Here is a 7,385-nt window from a genome sequence, read left to right on the forward strand (position 1 = left end):
CGAACCTGCATTATCTCCGGTTTCCTCATAAAGTCTAACAGCTTCCATCCAATTAATTACCGGCACAAAACACAGACTCAGAAACAGGGTGGATTCCAAGACTTTGAGTTGCTCCCCACACCAGTTAACCCTTCCCCTCCTGCCGCACTTGGAAGTCTCGCCAGCAGCACAGCTTTGGCCCAGAAGCAGCTCATTACAGGGGAGTCTCCTCACTTCCAAGGGTCCTTGGGGCTGCGTCTGTCCTGCTGCCACTGGTGAGCAGAGCGGTCACTCAGATGGCAGCCCAGGTGACCTGCACAAAATGCACGGGCAGCCCGGATGGTGACGGGACAGGGTCCTTGCAGGTGGGTGAAGGCTGCTCAGCTCTGCCCCCCAGGGCGGGCATCCATGAGGTCTGGCCTTGCCCCCTTGTCCTGGCATCCCCTTCATTAGGAACCTGCGGGCCCCCGAGGAGAGAAAGTCGCCGGCGTCTTGGGGGCTAAGAGGTGGCAGCCCCATTTCCGGAGACGAATTTAGACACCCAGTGTGACAGCTCCTGGGGACCCTGGAGGGCAGCTGAGTGAGCTGGTCCTTCTTCCTCAGGTAACAGCACTGGTTTCCATCGGGGGGCTCTCCCCACGCTGTCCGGGTGGTCTGGGTAGGGCTGATGGCACCCCCACCCCAGGTGCTCAGCCTCTGCAGACCAGAGCCTTCCGTTCCCAGGACAGGGTGATGGATGCAGGCGTGGCAGGTGGCTGCATCCGCTTGGAGAAGAGAATTTGTCTCGGTGGACGTGACACCGAGGAGATGCTGGTCTGGGACGACGTGGGCACAGGAAACGTGACCCACGAGATAGAGAGGTCAGGCCCTGCTGCCAGGGCTTGAGCTACTGGATCAAACTGCGCCTGAAGCTGCACCATCCTGAGCTTCTCATTACTTCCCCTTTGTGCCTGGGTCTGTTCTGTTTTTTTTCTTTTTTTTTTTTTCTTTCTTTTCTTTCTTTCTTTCTTTCTTTCTTCTTTCTTTCTTTCTTTCTTTCTTTTTTCTTCTTTCTTTCTTTTTTTTCTTTCTTTTTTTCATTCTGCTGGCTCACAAGCCCACCGGTGTGACATAGGACCCACTCCCCATTAGACATACACCTGGTCCCTGAAATCTCTAGGGGCTTTGGAACATTTCTCATGACTCATTAAGGGTCCTGCTGCTCTGAGCTGGCTCCGCCACAGCCCTGCAGACACCATGCTGGAGTCTGAGCCCCACAAACATCCTGCCCCTTCCTTTGCCACTCCCAGCCAAGGCCCCCGTCACCACTGGTCATGTCCCGCAGGGAGAGGCCCCTCCAGCCCGACCTCAGTGGCCCCCAAGCTCGGGGTGTGCAGAGGGTCCGGGGAAAAGCCCTGTTCAGCCTGTCGTGAGGAGGGGTCCGGCAAGCCTGCCCAGTGAAGGCAGAGGTGCCGTGGGCTCTGCCTCAGGGGCCTCGTCACAGCAGGTGGACAGGACACAGAGAAGCTCTCGGAGCAGGTGCAGCTGGGCACGGGGAGAAGGTGGCACCCACCCCCCGGTGTAAGAGGGTCTGCATCTGATCCCAGTCTTCAGAGGACGGGGGCCTGGGGGGTCAGGTCTGCGGTGACCCTGCGTCATGATGGGGGCTCATTTGCACCCCTCCTTCAGCCGCCCCCCAGCTGCGTGAGCACCTACCTCCTGCATCGACCCTGTACTACCGAAGCCTGAGCAACTTTGATCCCACACTGAGCCTGAGGCCGGCAGCAGCTGGACGGTCTGTGAGCACCGCGGTCCCGAGCTGGTGGGGGGGGTCTCAGTCTGCAGAGAGAACCTCTGTCCTGACCCATACTGACCCTGGCGAGAAGCCCTGGGCGCTCTGGGCCACCCCGTGCCGGCGGGGTCTTGGTGGGCCCCCGTGGTCACTGCCCCGACTGACCTCAGAGCAGCCCCTGAGGCTCTCTGCTGGGATTCCCAGTCCCACCTCACAGGCAGGGAAACTGAGGCCAGAGAAGCCTGGTGGACCCACCCGCTCCGGCCCCACACTGATCGGACCCATGAGGGCCGTGGACACCCCCACCTCCCCAGGGGCCAGGCTCCTTGACCAGCACCTTCCAGCGGGGAGGGCATGCGGTGCTCACCTCAGGCCTGGGGCCAGGTGTCACTGCGTACACCCCTGCGCCCGTCTCTGCTGAGTGGACTCTGTCCTGTCTTGCTGGGGGTGCCCGGGTTCAGACCGCGGTGCCCTGACCCTGCCTGTGGGGGGCTCCTGGCCTCACCAGGGGACAGAGGGAGGTGGGGGCACCGAGGGTGTGCATGCCAGGGACGACCTCGAGGAAGGAGGGGCCACGGGGAGCCGCGGAAGGTTGTAGGGGAAGGGCATCCTGCCCCCGGAGTCCCCAGGGAGCCTCTTCATTGGTGCTGAGGCCTTGGCCACGTCCACCCTCACAGCTGTGCCCCCCTGAGGTCGATGACCTCTGTGTCCCTTAGCGAGGGGTCAGCTGCAGGAGGGCCATAGGGAGGGCGGATCCTGCTGCAAAGAGCTTCATTCAGTGCCCCAGTGTCGGGGGGAGCCGGGGCTGGAGCTAGAAATAGACCGGCAGTGGCCCCACGCGGTGCAGGGCACGGGACCGGGTCCCGGGGTCACCCTTCCTGCTTCTGTGGGAGGAAACCCCAGCCGGGGGAGGCTGTTCCCAACAAGGCCGCCTTGTGTGGCTCTCTGAGGACCTTTCACAGGGAAGCCCAGCTGCAGCCCCCTCCCCTCCAGCGACCCGGGGCCTTCCCTGTGGCCCAGGCCAGGAGGCCGGCAGACCCTGGGGGCCTGAGGAGGGCCTGGGAATGGGCCAGACCCACTGGGAGCCCCAGCGCCTCCTCCCAGGCAGAGACTTGGGGTGCTGACCCAGGGTTTCCCATGGCGCACACCAGGGGCTCCTCTGTCAGCCCACCAGGGCAGAGAAGTCCATCAGGGAAGAGTGGACCCTGCTGGTGGGCGAGTTGTGGGCGCACTGCTGGGGACACTCGGGATGCAGGGTGGGTGCAGATGCTCTTCCACCCAGATCCCACAGGGGACTGCGGTTCTGAGCACTCTGCCTGTGCAGGGGGACAGCCTGGATCCCCAGGCGAGCTCGTCCTCCCCGGGAGGGGCCCCTCTAGTGCTCTCCAGGGAGCCCAGGAGGCCGCAGACCCCAGGACCCAGCTGTCTCTCCAGTACCCCCTGCCCGCTCTCCCCGGGATCTGGAGAGCAGAGCTCTGTGGGCACCACGTCCCGTTGGGGCCGCACTCCACACCACCCTGCATGTCCTCACCAGACACACCCAGGGTCAAACGGACAGCAAGGCATTGACCCAATATTGACAGATTGATTGACTGAGTGACTGTGTGACCGGCGACAGGCTGGCCCAACTGTTGCTTGCTGTGAGCGTGGCCTGGAGCTCCCCAAGGAGGAGCAACTAGGGCACACATTGTAACTGTGCCCCCACGCGCCCCCAGAGCTTCCTTAGGTCATTACATCCCTTCCCGGGCCCGTCCAGCCTTATCGCCAGCATCAGCTGCCCCCAGGTCTGTGTCAAAGAAGGTTCCGGAACATCCCACTGAACCCTCCCTTTTCTGAAAAGGACGAGGACATATACTATGGCTGCAAATCTTCCGATTTTGGGAAAGGCAGGCTCCTGAATGTCTGAAGATGTGACCTGATGAGTTCTGGGTGACCGTGGGGAGCCCCTTCTCAGAGGCAGATGATCGGAGGTCTCCAGGATGGTGAGCTCTGCAGCTGTCCAGATGTTTGAGGGCGGATTCCTGCCCAGGAACCAGAGACGGTCAGCACCCAGAGGGCGGGCTTCTGCGAGGTTTGGGGCAGGTGGCAGATGTGGAAAAAGGCAGCGACAGGAGAAAGTCCTCTCACACAGGGTTATGCACATGGCACGGAGGTGGTGGTGTTTCCTGCACGGCCATGTGTGTGCCTGTGCGCATACGCATGTGTGAATGTCACTGTGCGCACCCATGCGTTCATGGGTGTGTGTGCATGCGTGTCATGTGCACATGCACATGCATGTGTGCATGGATGTGTATGTGTTCTGTGCGTGCATTCGCACGTGTACGTGGGTGTCTGTGAGTGTGCACATGCGTGTGTGTGCATGTGCTGGGGTGTGTATGCACGTGTGTGTCTGGGTCTGCTTGTGCACCCCTGAGCCAGGAGACAGCAGGTGGAGAGCTGGCTTGGGGGGAGTGCTCCGTTCTCTTTGTGGGCACTCTGCCCCACCCTGGCCTTGGGGTTGTCACACCAGTCCCTCCTGCGCCCAGATCCTCCCCATCTCCTCCCTGGGCCACATGCTGGAGCCGCACAGCAGGCCTGCTCTGAAGGAACCCTGAGCCCAGTGGATGCTGCAGTTTTGGGGCCCGGTCCTGAGACTGCCGGTCCCCCCGCCCCCCCCCCCAGCCCTGATGAGGAAACAGCCTCGTGGACACAAATTAGTCCCCTGCGTGAGTCCCTGAGAACCTCTTCCTGGAGATGTTTTGTGTTCTCATGGGCTCTTCACAACCATCAGTGTGGAGACGAATCCTCCAGGGTCCAGAAGCAGCAGCATCCTCATTGTCCTCACTGGATCCTGATTGAGGAACGGGATGCGGACAGGGAGGGGAGTGGGAAAATGCTCCTGGGCCTTGGAGTGTACTGAGCCGTTTGCGGGGAGCCAGGCCTGCAGGAGGTGGAGCAGGATCCGGCTCTCCAGCTGGGCACACCCCTGTTCTGTTCTGTCAAGGTGGCGGGGGAGGCTGACCTGGCGGGGTCCCCACCTGGCGTCAGGCTAGAAGCCTCTAGAAGGCCTGGTTTGTGTTGCAGGTCCCACGTCCGAGCCCAGACTCTCAGGGAGACCCAGGCCCTTGTCTTTAACCGGCTCCCAGGTGACCCATGTGGGTCCCACAGCGAGAGAAGCAGCGTGCTGGTGGGAGCGGACTGTGGCTGGCAGTTGAAGCGCCCAGCACCCGCTCACCCACCCACCCGCTCACTCAACAGCCTCTCTCGTGGGGACTCGCTGGCGCAGGGGCCTGTGGTGAGCGAGCGGACCCGGGCCCCGGGGGCATGGCCTTCACACTGAGCTGGGGGACATGGTGTGTGGCCGCGGGGGCCATGCGGGAAACGGTTGGCACCAAGGGGTTACCTGCAGAGGCCGAAAGGAAGGCCGAGGGCTGGAACCCAGGGCGCTCAGGCCAGACAGCAAAGCTCCGGCGGTCTGCGTGGGATGACTTTCGGGAATCCAGCAGCCACCAGGAGCTCCCGAGGCCTCAGTGACAGCACAACTGAATTGCTTTTCAGGCCACTGGTCCATGAACGCAAGATGCGGAGTGAAGCCTTGGAAGGCCTGGAAAGCCTAGAGGCTGTGTCTGCGCAGGAGACCGTTCTGAACGCCAAGTGCTGCCGCGTCAGCTGACACACCACAGTTATTAATTATGGATGCTGCTGGAATCTCTGCTGCACAGTTGGGACCATCAAATATACACAGCGGCACAAACCACCCAGCAAATGGGAGGCAACGGGGTAAAGGACCCGCCAAGAGGGGCGCACGGGACAAACTTGGTGCCAAGTGCCTGTGGGAAGAGCCACCCTTGCCGGTCCCTGTGACCTCCCCTCAGGATCCCAGGGGAGGAGATCCGTGTGTCGGTCACCCAGGGGACTCGCTGAGCGCCCGCTGTGTGCTAGGCCCCGTGCCAGGCCCAGGGGAACGGCAGTGCCAGGGCAGGCCCGCGTCCTAGAGCACCTGCGCTGGGCAGCAGGGGGCACTGGGGCATCTGGGAACAGTGGAGCGCCTGTGGCTGTGTCTTCCCTGCTGGGGCAGGCTCGGAGGAGACCTGCTGGGGATGGAGTCTTGAGTCTGCCTTGAGCTCAGTTTGCCGTCACTGGTCCCCACACAGGTTCGGCAGCTGTGGGTGGGTCCTTTGATGAGGCCCTGTGTCTTCTGGATGCAAAGCACTCGGGATTCCAGTCAGGTCCCCTCTGAATAATGCCGGGGGGTGGGGGCATAACATGTTCTAGGTCCTAGCTTCCGGGGAGCTGGGGGCTGCTGGGCGGAGCCCACAGAGTGCAGCTTCGAACCATCGTGTCATGATTCAGGGGGAAGAGAAGCGTGGGCAGAGCCTGTGGGGGGAGCCCCCTGTGCCCGGGCCACTGATGCTCAGAGGAGGGCCTGCCGCGGGTTGGCCCCCTACCTGTTTCTCTGAGGGCCAGCTCCAGAGCAGGTGCTGCCGGGGGCTTCCTCTCGGGGTCTGGAGCCCAGGAGATGCTCAGCAGCCCTGGGGAGGGAGGTGTTTATGGCTCCATTCACTTGCCCACCAGGAAGAGCCTGGCCTCCCAGAAAACCTGACAGTCCCATGTCTGCCCGCTTGCTTGTCCAGGAGAGGCTTGTTGGTTAAGAATAAGACAGGGTTGTCCTCTGGTGCAGAAGGAGGAAACAACCAGAAACACCATCCTCTTCTCTGCTGTTGCTGGGTGTAAATGCCAATGAATCCCCTCTGGAGGACAGTGCTGAGTAGAAGAACCCTCCCAGGAAAGGCCAAGTTTCATTCAACCTTTGTATCTGGCTTCCCTTGTCCGGAAAGGTTTGAGTCTGAGTAGGGAAATCATGTCTCCCTTACTCCCTCTCCCTCTCCTGTTGGAAATGAAATCCAGTGATTCTTCCGAGGATAACTCTAGAATAATCTGATGCACATTTCTTTTCATTTATTTGAGTTGGAGAAATCCAGTGGCCAATTTGGAAGCTTTGTTTTTCTGTTCTTTGCTACACAGAAGTCACCAAGTAGCCAAATTCCTACCCCTAATGCTAATTAGCTCAGTCTGCAGGCCCTGAGGTAGTCCACTTTTTTTTTCTAAAAACAGAAATAAAATATTAAACTATTAAACTGTGTGAGTCTGTGTAGGAGGAGGGACTTTGTCATCCCTCTATTCCCTGTGAAGTATGCTGGCAAAGCCGAGCCTTCCCAGAGAGAGCTGAATTTCTGAGAGGACAGCTTTGTGATGTTTTGCTTCTTTCCCCAGGCGTGCTCCTAGTGCACAGGAGTGAAGTTAGCCCTGGACAGAGTCTCCCCTCTGAGTTTAATACCTGGTCATCTAGCATCCTGGAAGCATCGGGAAGTCTGTAAGAGCTGAAAGCGCAAGTGTCAAATGGTAACACGTGAAACTTGGGCGAGCTCCTGCCACCAGCTGCCTCCCTCTATTCTTCATGGGCCTCCCTCATTATAGTAGGCGTGTGGCCACGGTACAGGTGGTGGAGATGATGTGCTAAGGAGTGTGGAGAAGATATTTTTACAAGGCAGGGATCTAGTTGCAAAGGACTGAAACCCGGTTGCTGTGGATCAAAGAGAAAAGATGTTTTTGTTTGCTCGTTTGTTTGTTTGTTTGTTTGTAAGCCTTGAAGTGG

General features: G+C 59.9%; 1 long non-coding RNA gene across 1 annotated transcript; it reads left to right on the forward strand.

Moving 5' to 3' along the window:
• The first annotated feature begins 446 nt into the window (after positions 1-446).
• LOC111095000 lies at positions 447-3,944 on the forward strand. Its single transcript, XR_005378979.1, has 4 exons — positions 447-582; positions 703-839; positions 1,648-1,753; positions 3,591-3,944. It is a non-coding gene; the product is annotated as an uncharacterized LOC111095000 (long non-coding RNA).
• The last annotated feature ends 3,441 nt before the right edge of the window (positions 3,945-7,385 follow it).

This window comes from Canis lupus, chromosome 26 (assembly GCF_011100685.1).
Source record: "Canis lupus familiaris isolate Mischka breed German Shepherd chromosome 26, alternate assembly UU_Cfam_GSD_1.0, whole genome shotgun sequence".
Lineage (NCBI taxonomy): Eukaryota > Metazoa > Chordata > Mammalia > Carnivora > Canidae > Canis > Canis lupus.